This window comes from Lissotriton vulgaris, chromosome 9, assembly GCF_964263255.1.
Source record: "Lissotriton vulgaris chromosome 9, aLisVul1.2, whole genome shotgun sequence".
NCBI classification, from domain to species: domain Eukaryota; kingdom Metazoa; phylum Chordata; class Amphibia; order Caudata; family Salamandridae; genus Lissotriton; species Lissotriton vulgaris.
This window is the reverse complement of record NC_141697.1, coordinates 532,059,688-532,074,461: the sequence shown is the minus strand read 5'-3', so window position 1 is coordinate 532,074,461 and position 14,774 is coordinate 532,059,688. Positions and strand designations below refer to the sequence as shown.

The 14,774-nt window shown below is 48.4% G+C and overlaps 1 protein-coding gene across 1 annotated transcript in view; it reads left to right on the top strand.

The window, feature by feature from the left end:
- ITPKC (inositol-trisphosphate 3-kinase C) overlaps positions 1-14,774 on the top strand; it is a 902,887-nt gene that overhangs the window by 330,157 nt on the left and 557,956 nt on the right. Inside the window, exon 2 of the mRNA XM_086938015.1 lies at positions 324-461. The gene's annotated coding sequence lies outside the window, so the exon portion shown is untranslated. The remainder of the gene's footprint in view (positions 1-323; positions 462-14,774) is intronic.

Sequence of the window (14,774 nt, the reverse complement as noted above, 5' to 3'; positions counted from 1 at the left end):
TTATTTCACTCTGTCAGCTCTGACATATGCAGTAACAAGTGGTTTTGAAGATTTATCCCTTTTAGTTTCAGCCATAATAAATACTCAGTGTTTTTGAAGCAAATGCCAAAGTATAGTTTGGGTCTACCTAATAGGTTGTGAGTGTCTTTAGGCCCTGGTGACATGGTCATGTTTATGTCAAGTTCAAGCCAATAGGCTTGCTTGCTTTATTGATTTTTAAATATGACAAATGCAGCAGTCGCTCACTTTACAATGTAAACGGATTGAAAAACTGTGTAGGCTTAATCTTTTTGATTGTAAACTGCTTAATCTTTTTCACATAGGCCCATAACTGCAGACCTGTGAGCAGATTCGGGGACCTGAAATTGGATCTGCAAATCCTGCAAGAAAAAAGAGGTGTATTTGCTTTTTGGTACTCTTTCTGTCGCCCTTGGACAGCGCCCAGAAACCTTCCCCTTGTGGTAAGTTCTTGCACATCCAGTGCTTATATGTCATCTCTGTCAATTTTGTTGGTGTGTAGGCTTTGTTGCCCTACGTCCTGTAAAGCCACAGCAACAGGTGTTTGTTGTTGCTAGCCAATCAGATTGCAGGTGCAGGAATCGAAGAGTAGACATTTGGCCATTTAAACTGGCAAGCTTGAAACTCTTTTAGGTTTAACTTGGTTTTTATTGACATTCTGCAGTAATAACACAACAATTACAACGGTTTTGTAGCCATACATCAGCATATCTGCCCCCCTGGGCTCGAGTACAGAAAAGCAGCTATGCCATGATAATAACAGCCAGACATAACAAACCAAACATTTTTATTTTATTTATTTATTATTACATTTCTTAAGCGCACAGCTACCCGTAGGTTTCCCGGCGCTGGGAGTATAAAGCAGTATACAAAATGAGGGGAGAGTCTAGTCAGCAGTCTTACATATTGAAAAGCCAGGTCTTAATTCCCTTACGGAAAGTCAGGAAGCACTTTTCGGAGCGCAGAGGGGGGGGTAAAGAGTTCCAAAGAGAGGGAGCCAAGAAGGAAAATGAGCGCCCTCCCATTTTTGCTCTCTTGATGCGCGGTATCCGGAACTTGTTCTGGGTGGAGGACCTAAGTGTACGCGGTGGAAGATAATACTGCACCAGACCAGATAGGTAGCGTGGAGCTTTTCCGGTCATTATTTTATGCATAAAACATAATGCCTTAAATTTGACCCTGCTCTCGATCCTCAGCCAGTGTAGTTTACGCATATGGGACGAGGCTGAGGATCTGGCGGGTAGGTTACAAATAAGACGAACAGCCATATTTTGTACTACCTGGTACTTCTTAGTTTCCTCCTTGCAGGCACCCAGAAGTAAGATGTTACCATAGTCCAGGCGTGAGATGACAAGAGCCTGGACTACAGTTCTCAGGGTGTCGACAGGCAGCATCCACGAGATTTTCCTAAGCCACCTGATGATGGTGGTACAGGTGGCGGAGACTTTCACGACGTGTTGCCTGAAGGACAATTGATTGTCCAGGAGGACTCCAAGATTACGAGCAGAAGGAGTTGGGGTGGGAAGAGGGCCCATCTCCGGCGGCCAATGTTGTGGGCCCCAGAGCGGCATGTCAGGGCCAAACAGGAGAAGTTCAGTTTTTTCCCCGTTTAGTTTTAATTTGTGCTCCAACATCCATGCCGAAATCTGTTTAAGTCCAGCTTGAAGGGAGGAAGAGGGGAGGTGCTTGTTAGTGGAAAGAGAGTAGATGACTTGAGTGTCATCAGCATAGGAGTAAATAGAGAGACCTGCCTGTTCCGCCAAAAAAGCAAGAGGTCTCACATATAAATTAAAAAACAGGGGACTGAGAATAGAACCTTGTGGGACACCGTGATTAGAGGGAAAAGTTGATGAGACAGAAGTAGAGGAAAAAACTTGAAACGTGCGATTGGACAGAAAGTTAGAGATCCAGGCCAGGGCGGAGCCATCGACACCCACCTCTCTCAGGGTGGACAACAAGATGGAATGGGAGACGGTGTCAAATGCGGCACTCAGATCCAGTAAAATGAGTGCCACGGTCTCCCCGTTGTCCACCCTTTGCCTGATGGATTCTGACACACCAAGGAGAGTGGTTTCAGTCGAGAAACCAGCCCTGAACCCAGATTGAGAGCCATGAAGAAGGTTAGAAGTTTCCACATAAGAATTAAGCAAAGAATTAACGTGTTTCTCCAAGATTTTAGAAAAACATGAAAGTAAAGAGATAGGTCGAAAATTAGATGGATTATTAGGATCTAAGTTGGCCTTTTTTAATAATGGAACCACCATAGCGTGCTTCCAATCGTTGGGAATGCTAGCTTCAGTGAGGGAGGCATTCAAAACCTTTAGAATAATCAGAAGTAGGGCTGGGTCCAGAGAGCTAAGGATTTGGGGAGGCATAGGATCAAGGGGGGACCCAGATTGTATGTCCTGTAAGTACTTTTTTAAAAGCGGAGGAGAGATGTGGTCCCAAGCGAGGAGTTGAGGAGGCACGGAAGTAGAACAAGGGAGGGTGCCAAGTGAGGGAGTACCTGAGGTTGAGACGGGGTGAGTGGACACAGCAGGAGAGGAATTGAAAGTGTCATAAATTTTCTCAATCTTTTCAACAAAGAATTTGGCCAAAACTTCACACTGGGGGGTGTCAAGACAGGGGGCCTTAGGTACAGTAGATGCACCTGACAGCTCCTTCACCATTTTGAACAGGTCCTTAGGTCTGTTCTGTGCCGTGAGGAGCGTGGTATTCGCAAAGGAAGCTCTGGCACAATCACACAACGTGTGGTATGTTTTAAACATGCACACTGAACCCTTCCCCCTCCCTTTCCTCCCCCAACTGGTGTGCCAAAGACTGAGCTGGAGGAAACCTTCCTTTCGGCACAGGGCTAGGGTGAGAATCAAGAGCCTGTAGGTGGTGTGTTCGGCTCAGTGAGGCGGAGGAGGCAGAGATACTTCGGGCATGTGATCTCATTCATTTCAGTGGCCAACAGAAACACTATAGGTTGCCAGACATCATTAAAAATGGACATGGAGTTAGTGAGAGAGGCCTGGATCCGTTCCATCCCCAGAATGTACCAGACCCTGTGTAGCCACCCCAGGTATGTTGGTTTGACTGGCGTGCCCCAGTGCGATAAGACGTTTTGAAGGGCTGCCCCCATGACTAGGCCCATCTGAGTTCCCCTCCTGGATTGCAAGGGATAAGTGAGGAGGTTGGGCAAGCTAAGTATTATATAAGCTGGGAATCTCGGGATTTGTGTTTCGAACCTTCTGTCTACTTCATCTAAAATCGCTTGCCAATAGCCTTCAATTTTTTCACACTCCGATTACAGGTGCGTCAGACTACGGTCTGGGTTTCCTTTCATTAGACGAACTGGGGTAAGAACCAATATGTGGCCACCTTGATTGCCGTCCCTCTGCTAGCCGTGTTCCTTGCTGTGTGATTAGCACTATAATAGATATATTTCCTCTCTTTTGGGGAATGGTCTCTACCTAGATGCGGTGCCCAGCGTTTCTGACTGGCTGTTGGGGTCTCGGGGGGTTGTCCCTGATTTTTTGAGCCAGCGGTTCTACGTAGAGCGCAAAAAGGAGGGGCGACATTGGGCACCCCTGCCTTGTCCCTTTCTGGATCTCGAAAGAGTGAGACAAGACCCCGTTTACTCTGATTGTCGCCTTGGGCGAACTATAGAAGCTCGAGATCCATTCCCGGAACCTGTCTTCCAGGCCGACGCGCCTCAGCACCTGGTCCAGATGGTTCCAATTCACCCGGTCAAATGCCTTCTCCGCATCGACCGACAAGAGAAGAGCATTCATATTCTTATAGGCTAAGTGCAGGATTCGTTTGGTATTATCGCTGCTTTGTCGATTCTGGATAAAACCGGCCTGGTCCGGCTCTATGATGCCCAACATGAGCGGGCCAAGGCGGGCTGCTAGTATGCCCGTGAATAGTTTCAGGTCGACATTCAAGAGTGACACTGGGCGATAAGAGCCACACAATGTGACGTCTTTCCCAGGCTTTGGTAAGACCACTATAGACCAGCATCTCTGGTGGGATGGCCCCCGGACCCATGAATGAGTTAAACAATCTTGTCAAAGCCGGAGTCAAACATGATTGGTATTAGCAGGGTGGGCGACCTTTGGGCCAAGGGCAAAATTAAGACCTTTGAGGCATTAAAGATAGAATACGAGTTGAGTGACAGGGAATTTTTCAGATATGCACAGGTTCACCATGCGTTGACCTCGGTTTTCACTGTTGGCGCCGACATCCCTGAGTCCTCCCCGCCCGAAGATCGTGTGCTTGATGGTCATGTGCCCGATAGCACGATTTCATTAATATACAAGAAGTTGATCAAAAATCGGGCGGATCTACTTATACGTCTCAGGGAGGTCTGGACTGGTGACGGTTTGGAGCTGGATGATGAGGACTGGCAATCTGCGTTATCTTCACCTAAGGAGGTGGCTATTCCTGCCCGTCTCTGCCTTGTTCAGCTTAAAATCCTCCATCGTGTGTATGTTACTGGTCCGCGCTTGGTTCGTAAGGGTTATTCCCCCGATGGGTTATGTAAACCTGGCTGTGGAATGGTTGGAACCTTCCTTCATATAATTTGGGAGTGCCCGGAGGTGGTTGCATTCTGTAACCGTGTGCATGCAGTGATGGAGAGGGTCACGGGAGTTGTATTACTGCCTGAAGCCAGGCGCTGCCTGTTGAATGTGTGGGAACCGAATGATTATAATGTTGCTCAGACCCAGTGGGCGACCCTTGGGAACATGATTGCCAAGAGAGACATTGCACAGTTGTGGGGTTCCCAGCGGCCGCCCACGGTATCGGTATGGAAGGAAAGTATGGATTGGTGCATGTTTAGAGAAAAGACTGTATATGTGGCTAGGGATAGACCTCGAAAATGGAATAAAATCAGGAACCAGTGGAATGCCTACAGTGGAAACATATGTACGCCCCCTTTCGTTGAGAACCTAGATGTCTCCCTTTCCCCCTGATCTGACATTCCATGTATCCTTCACTTTATGTTACTTTCGACTGGCTTACCCGCTGACCGCCCTAATCTCTGTATTAGTTATATGCTGAATAACATTGCACTCAGAAGTCCTTCCTGTATGAACACATGTCCCTGTATATTGTACTATTGCCTTGTGTATTGTTCTTTCTTTTTTTCTACATAAAAAACGAAAAGCCGGAGTCAAGACCTGGCAGAAGTTTTTATAAAACCTGGCTGAGTAGCCGTCCGGGCCTGGGGACTTCAGTAGCTTGAGGCGAGAAATCGATCCTATCACCTCTTCCACCTGTATTGGGGCTTCCAATGCCGCTGCTTGCCCGGGAGCAGCCCAGTCGTGTGGGAGTCCCTCAGATAATTTTCGATATGGGAAAGAGATGAGTTATCCCTCTGGTAGAGCTCGACATAAAATGCCCGGAATGATTCTGCAATCCCGTTGTCACTCGCCTCCATGTCGCCGGAGGTCCTTCTGATGCCCTGTACCTTTGTTTGTTGAGTATGAGCCCGGAGCTTGCTCACCAGCAGTCGTTCTGTTTTGTCCCCCCGATATAGAAAGAATGTTTGAGCCGGAGTGCGGCATATTCGGCCCTATCTAGATCCAGCCCTGCCAGCTGAGCCTGCGCCGCTTTCAATTGCTACCAGACCCTCGGAGCTCTCGTCCTACTGTGTACCCTCTCCAGTTCCAGGACTTGTGCCGTTAACTGCTCCCTTTTAATTTTACGTTCCCTATTCTCAGCCGCTACTATTGCTATTAACTCCCCTCGCACCACTGCCTTGAGGGCACCCCAGAGAGTGGTGGGGGGGGAACTTCAGGGGAATCGTTGAGTGTGAGGTAATTTGTGATGCATTGAAGGACCTGTTCTCTCATTTCTGATCTATGGAACATATTCTCCCTTAATCGCCAGCCCCCAGGTTTGTGTCTTGGGCGGGGTATCTCCAGGGACACTGTGACTGCATAATGGTCTGAGAGCGCTACATGGATGATGTCTACATCTTGACTAGCGTTGCAGCTCAGACGTGCCTATTAGATAGTCTGGCCTCGCATATGAACCATGGGCTTGTGAATAAAAGGAGAATTGTGTAGAATGTGGGTGTGCCTCCTGCCATAGATCCGACAACCCTCAGGATTGTAACCACTGCTTCCCTTCCTGTGACAAAGCCCCCGTTTGGCCATAATGTTGATTTGATCTATCTGCCCTTGTATCCATTACTAAGTTGAGGTCTCCACCCATAATTACCCATCTCTCCTGCACCCCCAGAACTTCAGACAAGGCGGCCTTCAAAAATTTCTCTTGCCCCGAATTAGGGGCATAGATTAACCCCACCACCAGAGTACGGCCCCCCATTTCTACCTTGTAGACCAGGAGTCATCGATTTATGTCTTCTACTTTATCCTCCACCCACCCTGCAAAGCTCTTAGCTACCAATATGGCCACCCCAGCCGTCTTATCTTGAGTCGAAGAGTAAAAAACGGGTGAGGGAATGCTCTGGACCGCATGCGATGCCAATCTTTAGGGAGGAGATGAGTCTCCTGCAGAAGGCACATTTCTGCTGCTCCCATATTCTCTAAGCTGGATAGTATGGCCCTCCTTTTATTGGGATTATTGAGGTCTTTAAGATTAAGGGTAACGATGCAAAGTGGAGAATGCATCATAGGGACTGTACCTTACTCTCTCTTTGAATCAGGGATTAGAACCCTCCCTATCCCCAATCCCGCCTTCCCCTGTCCCCAATACTGCCAATACCCAGCTCCGTGCAGCGGCACCTGTCCCCTGCCCTGTAGCACACCAGTTCCCCCCTCCCTAACCCCAACACAAACTCCCAACATTCCCTGAAATTTCCATTACCCCCGTCACATGGTCTTGGGTCTCTGGAAAAGAAAGGAGATAGGGGCATATGGTGGTCCAAGACTTCCCGCCCCCGCAAGCCCCCCCCAGCTACATCTCACATGAATATTGCAGTTCCTCCAAGGATCATGAGGCATCCTGAGATGCTGTGTCCTTCCGGACAGTGACCAGGGCCGCTCGCCTCTCTTGTGCTATGAAACTCGCCGCCATGCGCCTCTTCCCAACTTTTTGCAATAGCGATCTAGCAGAGCAATGTGCCGGGCTAGCTGGCTCCTCCTGTCTGGGAGGGGAGAGACCCACCAGTTTACAGGCATCAGTGAGGGAACTGATTTGCAGGGGCCTGCCGTCCCATTTAAAAATCAGACGGAACGAATGGCCCCATGAGTAAGCGATCACTTTGTCACTGAGGAGGGTAGTGAATTCCTTAAAGTCCTTTCTCTTTTGTAGAGTGCTAGCGGCCCGATCCTCGTAGAGGGTGATGGAGTGGTACATATATTTGATGGGTTGCTTCATTCTAGCCGCGCGAAGGATCCGCTCTTTAAGGGGGTAGTCTGGAAGAAAAGCCAGAATATCTGGAGGAGGCGCTGGTGCCCTCCGTTTCAACCCTACTCGGTGAGCTCGATCTATTCGAATCTCCATGGAGGACTCTGCTCCCAAGATTGCTCGGAAGAGCTCTTGTAGATAATGAACCATGTCCGTACCTTCCACGTCCGATGGCACCCTCCTCACCCTTATGTTTTTTCGCCGAGAGCGATTTTCGAGGTCCTCCGTGTGGGTTTGGAGGTCCAAGTGCTGCTCCTTGTTATTTCCTCGTCCTGATTTTGTTCTTTTCTTCCATGGAGGCCAGTCTTTCGCCTATCGCATCCACATCCCGCCGGATTTCCTTCACTTCGCTAGCTACCTCGCTTTTAAGGGTGTGACAGTCCTCTCGTAGGGTGTTGAAAAGAGACTCCAAAAAGGAGGGTGGGATTGGAATCTCATCATTCCCTGGGTCTGGTTGGTGAGGCTTCGTGAAGGGGACCCTTCCCCTTTGCCCCCCGTCGCTGTTGGATGGGTTAACATGTCCTTCTTACCCCTCAGAGAAGACATCTGAGCTGTGTGGGGTCGAGTGCTTGGGCGTTGAAGTTGCAACTCGAATGAGTTTGCCTCCACATGTTCCCTGTGGCCATATCTGTGTCCTAAGTGCTGTTTCCGTGGATCCGGCCGTCAACTGGTCACCACGGCCTTGCTCCGGCTCGTGCCCCTTGGCCTCCTGAGTCGCCGCTCCCTTATATGCCTGTGATGTGTCTATTCCGTGTAGGCGATGTTGCGCGCGGAACCTTGGGCCAAGCCCTCCCACAAGCCCCCAGGTCCGATGTTGTCAGCCGAAGTGTCTGGCCAAACGGCCACTCGAACCTCAAGGACTTCCAGATAGATGGCGCTACCCTCTCCGTGTTGACCCCCTCCTGTGGTTGTGGTTAGCTTCTGACGGTGGCGGGGACCTTGTCAATATTTCCACCTCGCCTCCCCTCTGCAAGGCCGTGTGATTCTCTCGCTCCCTGTGTCAATGTCTTTCTCTCATCTGGGTATGGGCCTCTAGATATCCTCCATAACGCTGCCGTGAGCGTAGCTCGATCCTTCAGTGGGCTCCACTTACGGAGGGAGGAAGCGCCAGACGAAAATGTTGGCCGGTACTCCCCAACTTCCAGCCTACCTCTCACTGCCAAAGCCCCGGTTCGGGGAACAGCTCCATAGACCTCCACCACTCCCAGGCGAAACAGTGTTAGCCAGCTCTTCAGTTCCTCGCTCCGCCGCCGCCACTATACCAGGCCTCAGCTCTGGTCCCTCTGTGCCGGTCTCAGCGTCCTCTGTCGGGTTGGCCTGGCCTCCCGACACCCTCCACCGGCCAGCTCCCCGGCAGTCAGGTTCGCCGCCGCATTCAGCTGCAGGATCCGGGCAGCAGCTCCACTCTACCCACCTCTGGGATCAGACTACAAGGGCCTCTGGGAATCGGGTTAGTCGGCCTCTCCCTAGTTCCACGAGGCACTCTGCCTCACGCGTCGCCGTCTCGTTGTTTCTCAGCAAGGCTCACCGCTGTGGACCTCCGGAGCCTCGCCACCTTCTTCGCTGTATCCTGGCCGGGATCCCTCTCCACACTTTGTGGGTGTCGCCTTGCAATTATGCGGCGGAGCCTCTGCCCCAATCGGCAGCCCGACCTCGGCTCACGAGCCGCGCACCCCCGTTGCCGCTGATCCGCTCAGTCTCAGCCCCACTGTCCCACAACCAGGCTCCGTCCAAGCTGCCAGGCAGGCCAGGCCGCTCACCCTAGCCCGCGGGGCGGCTCCCTGCTGCTCGTTGCCGATGTCCGGTCCGCAATGTTCCATCAGATCTCCCGCTGCAGCCTGCCGCCCCAGCCAATTTCTTGTACTCACTGGGGGCCGGTTAGTGGATTGGCACCTGGGCACCTCTCGCCGCCCGCCTCTGTCAGTAGTCCCTCTAGTGTTGGAAGGCGTCCACCATTTTAGCCATCCTCATGGCGCTCCAGCGCAGCAAGCGGCATCAGTTTCCAACTCCTCCCGCCTGATCGAACTTAAATGACACTCGATGTCAGGCCGGAGAGGAGTCTCTATTCACCCCTTGGCTTTTGGGGCCTGCACTAGGCATTGAAGAGCGAGTCTGGACCGCGGGAGCCGGGAGACGATAGGAGACACGTCTTACCCGCTCGCCGTCTTGGCCATGCCCCGCTTGAAACTCTTTTGAAACCACATTTGAATTTTTCAACAACTAAATGGTCGGATCAGTGGTTTCAATTATCATTTTTTAAAGCAATTTGAAATTTGTGGATTCAGCAAAATATCAGAATTCTGTATTGTAAAGAAAAAAATCTGAGAGATGTGGGGAAGCAAGATGTCTGTTTTTGAAAAATTATGGGGTAGTAGATATGCTTAGAAGCTTGGAAAAATTGTAAGAAAATTGTTTAAAAAAATCCACTCAACCTATGGGGAATTTGGTGAATTTGATGGAACCTGGCAGCCATTTTTATTCAGATGCAGGCAGCGCTTCCCCTAAATTCACTACTTTGAGAATTAAAGCGTTTCATGAAATGTACACTGTTTTTTAAAAAAAAAACGTTGTTTTAATTGTGATAGATCTGATGGACACTTCTAACTGCCGATTCCTTACCTTTAGAATATACCCAGAGGTAGACTGGATTCCAGAGATTTAAACAGTATTGTTTCTGCGTGCCGGTAAGTGGCACCATGCAGCTCCTCATTGACTTTGTTCCACCCAGAAAGCAACCATGAGCAACACCCCTGGTATCAACGTGGATTCTTTTCTGTCTGCCCCAACGTATGCAGTTCCGCCTCTTGCTCCAAACATTTTCCTGGTCGAATGATGAGTTTTTTGCTCAATATTTCCTTTATTCAGAGTGTGCAAGAGAATAATGTCTCCTCCGAAATCTACAGGGTTTAAGCTGAGGAAATATAAATTTTGGTCATGTTATGTTCCCTAGCGCGTACCCCACCGACTCCATGTACCAGCTTAAAGTGCATGTAACTTCCCTCCTGTACCAGCTATGAAGACGCAAATACATTTGCGTCCAACGTTAACTTGTCCTCTTTCAGATCCACCCTGAATGGATTATATAGTCCGTTCCTAAGTATGCTATGCCACCGTCTTTTTGTAGTACACTTTACATGTTTCCCTGCTCTGGCAGAGTAGGCCCTGATTACTGCCATCGAGCCTCTTTTGGCTTCCTGACTCTGACAGCCTCTGCCCAGGCTACCTCTGTACCCGTGAACTCTGACTTACTTTCAGCGCGGCCCCTCGCGCTCAGCTCAGCCTGCTTTCTGCCAAGACTGACTATAACCTTCGAGTTATCTGTTCCGCTCCTCGAGAATGCATTCCTGCCTACTAGCTCCAGTAAACATCCTCCCCAGCTGCAAAGCCCAAGGGCCGACCTGTCTCAATACAAGTAATTCATAGCCTCTGTTACCATGCTTCCATGGAAGGCCCCGTGCCCCACGCTTCTCATGTAGACACTTAGGCGCTTATACACGCATCCACAGTTAGCATAGAATAGCTTCTGCCCTAGAGACCTTTCCGCCCAGATAGTATGGTTCCTAAACATCAGATATCAGATACGATAAAAGTACAAGTTGGTCTGACATGCCAGACTTCTGTCTCTTTCCGTCAGTGTAAATGTCAAGTCCCCTGCACCCCGTCAATCACACGTCATGCAGCCGCGCGCGCATCCAAGCTTCCGATTTCTGCTGACACTGCAACAATTCTGTTAGCACCACCCCTTGGTGCCACCCACTTGCGTCACCTATCAGTGACGTTTCTAGCACACACCTCTGATTCACGCCTAGTTTACGCCTCTTGATTACGTACTAGTAACACGTGTATACTGTTATCTTGTCTTCTCTCAGCTGTTACGCCTCTTACATTACTTCTTATGGTATAAATCAAGTATATAAGCTATGTAATGTCAATAAAGTTTGCTCTATCCCTTCTGACACCCCTGTGGTGGTCAGAACATGATATCCTGGTCTAGACCATTCCTTTATGAGGAATAAAACCCTTAGAAACTCTAACACCACGGACTCTGTCTTTTTTCATTCCGATTGAGTTGCTATTGATTAAGTACTTACCTGCATAGAAATTAAGAGAGTAAATTAATTATTTACGTCATTTTGGCGCCCGAATAGGGACCCCTCCCCCACCTCACGCGCCGGTTGGCGCATTGCAAGCTCTGTCCCCTGCCGTCAGTTAGACGGAACCTACGCGTACCGGCAGGATTTCCTGCATCTCCCTCTGACCCAAGGAGGTGACGAAGACTGCGATCAGTGCCCAGACGAGGCGGTGAGGAGTGCGGAGGATCCCGACCAGAGCCTAGCCGAAAGAAGCAAGGTCCGAGGTGTCAAGAGGTCCACCAGGTTTCCGAAGTTTTCCGAAGTTTTCCGAAGCTTTCCGAAGTTTTCCGAAGTACCGAGTCGAGTCCAGTCGAGTTTTCCGAGGCCTTCTGTTTCCGTGCTTCCCGGTGAGTACCATTGCTGGGTCGTATCTAGACGGGTTTGGGTACGCAAGTCCGGTCTGCACTGTTTTTAGGCAGTGTATCTGTACTGTTTAGCAGTATATCTAGTATTCCGAATTTCTGCACTGTTACATCAGTGTATCTGTACTGTTGAGCAGTACATCCAGTATAGGGGGGTAGTCATCTATGTTTTATTATGTCTTCTTATGTGATTAATGTCGTGGTATGAATGTGACTGTTTAATGTGCATTATTGTGTTTCTTGTATCAACTAGCTGTAACTCGTATTAAATAGTAAAGATCGAGCACTCAGTAATAAGTAAGCAAAATGCCGTTTTTCAACAAGTTAAAGCAGATAGGAACCAGGAAAGGGATACTGGAGGAAGACATTCCTATTCCCCCTAGGGACACTCCAGGTAACTTTATGTACCACAAGCATGGCATAGATGCCATATTATATCTAGATTTATGGGCCGATTACACCAAACACCTAGACGAAAGACACAGATGGCCTGTTACTGGAACATGGGATGCCGAGTGCATCATGAAGGTAGAAGAAGCATTATGGAAAAAGAAAGCTAGACAATCCCAGAAAGACGCCATAGAATTCTGGCGTAAGGAATCACATAAGCGTGCTGAGAAAGCACTCCGTAGAGAGGACAGACTTAAAGAATCAGAAAAAGCCCAAGAAAATGAATTAGTTATTGAAGGGATCCGAGTAAAGACAGAACAAATAGACCGTGCTCGAAACAATCTTGTAAACGGAATGTATCTCGCGGCCGAAGGTACACCTGAGGCCCTATCAGACATACCGAAAAACTTACCGTCACCATTAGTTCCAACTAAAGTAAGGCATAAAAGTACTAAAGACATATTCCTAAATTCATATTTAGAGGATGTAGCACCAGCTTACGCCAATCTGCCTGTTCGTGCCCTGCCTACTGACAGGGATGGGGGTGGCACTACGCCCCCAGATCATGTTCCGCCAGTACCGCGACAGACTTCCCCTGTTCCGCCAGCTCCGCCACTTCCCGCACTCAAGATTGACCTACCGAAACAGGTCCTACCTGATCCTACTAAACGACAAATTCAAGTTCAGATACAGACTCCGCGGAGAGATAATGCCCAAGCATCCGCCTCAGGAGGTGCGACTGCGGGTCCGCAGACCCCGCCATTAACACACAGATTCAATTTAAGGGACACGCAGAATCCGTTCGTGTTCCAGTCTCCCCGTCTTGACGCATTAAAGGAAAACATGTCAGTTTGCAGATATGATCCAGTACCCGGAAATAACGATCTAATGATATTGGCATCACTACGATTAAGATCTGCCACTGATATCTTGCTATGCTATGTAGGAATGAAGGAGCGTCTCGATAGAATATACGAGTTTATACAGACAGGGAAAGACCCTGACAGTATCAAGGATGCCATGGATAAACAGAAAGTTGACATTCAAGCACAGATATTACGATTTTTCATAAATTGTCTAATAAGAGAACGAGACAGGCCCGAGACAGATCAAAGTGAATTAGATGGACTAACAAAGTGGGGTCAAAATATAGCCGAAGGAAAACATGACAAGGGGGCTTGCATAGCCAGTATGTACCAGAAAATTAGAAGGGCAGTGATAACGGCACATCAGAAAGGGAATGATAAAGCTTCCTCCGAGGAGGAAGAAGAACTTACAGAACAAGGAAGGACTGCAGATACTATAGCGTATGTAGGTAAAGGAAACTACCTTAGGAAAGGCATCCGTCCGGAAAACAAGAGAGTTTTTCTCTCTGCTTTAACAAACCCGAATTCTTCTGAACATCAGTTCCAGGAAACTGATAAAAGGCTTCGAGACCGAATGGGGTACCATGTACTCAATTCTATGGATGAACAGGAACTAGCCCGGTCAGCCGTGTTATGGGCCGAAAACCCAGACATATATAATGACGATACATTAGCACAGACATTCTTGAACCTTTCCCCAGACGAGCAGAAATTAGCAGGTGTATACATGATTCAGCACCTCCTCATCAAGTTCAGAAACAACCATTCCGATCCAGGTCCTTTACACGAAACATTAGAAGCACTACTCATGGATAGATGGAGAGGTTTCAGTACCAAGTTAATACAAATAATTATAGAACAACGACGTAAATATAACACCTTTATAAGTTCTGAATATGTTCCCCCCCCGCCTCCAGAAAGAAAAACGTACCACATGCAATGCCTGAGTGGCATTGAAAGTCAGAACCCCTTACGAGAAGTACACCCAGTTATGGGTGCGGATCAAGTTTTGAAGCGTGTGTATGTCCACACACCACTGACTAAGTTAGAACTGTTAGAAATGAAGAAATTAGTCCCGTGTCATGATAAAGACCCTGCAGGTTTTCACAGAGAGCTTAAAGACATGTTACTGATGGGGGATTACACATATGATGATATTATGAAAATGTTAAAAGTACTGTTGCCCACGGGCATTTACGAGAAATTAAAGGAAAAGGATTGGGAGGTGGGAGAGTCTAAGATAGCATGGGCAGAAATAGAAGACGAAGAAAGCAAACGAATCCCAGGGGTAGGCCTTGGGGATAGGACTAAAGCACTGCCCGGACTAATAGTACAGGTTTTGCCAAGATTATTGACAACTAGAAAGGAAGATTGGGACGCAATCTCGTCCTGTAAACAGAAACAAGATGAAGATACTAGTGACTTCTATTCAAGATTCGAGAAATGTTTCATTATAAATAGTGGCCTACAACCAAGCAGCGAGTCATATCCACATCTTTTCGTATCAAAATTAGTCGAGAATTCCCTACCGTTAGTTAAAAATAGAGTGTACAAAGTTGAAAGTACTTGGCAGGCAAATACGCCATCCCAGATGTTACAAATGTTACAATATCATCAGAACAGAATTAGGGAAGAACAAG